The sequence below is a fragment of the Penaeus monodon genome, chromosome 21 (genome assembly GCF_015228065.2).
Source record: "Penaeus monodon isolate SGIC_2016 chromosome 21, NSTDA_Pmon_1, whole genome shotgun sequence".
In the NCBI taxonomy this organism is placed as follows: domain Eukaryota; kingdom Metazoa; phylum Arthropoda; class Malacostraca; order Decapoda; family Penaeidae; genus Penaeus; species Penaeus monodon.
Genome location: NC_051406.1, coordinates 42,953,282 through 42,953,500, shown reverse-complemented (window position 1 = coordinate 42,953,500; position 219 = coordinate 42,953,282).

Sequence of the window (219 nt, the reverse complement as noted above, 5' to 3'; positions counted from 1 at the left end):
ATATACTATAACCAGTAAAATATCAAAAACTTCAGATACACCCAAAGACTAAATCCAAATCAAACTACGTATATAGTAACTTATAGAGAAACTTACAAACTGAAAATACCATATGTTGCCTTTCACCCAGACATTACGTCACACCTCAAAGAATTTTCTCTTTGGATTTCCAGGCTTAGCATCTGACTCCAGAACAATGGATGGGAAATCGGATATTTA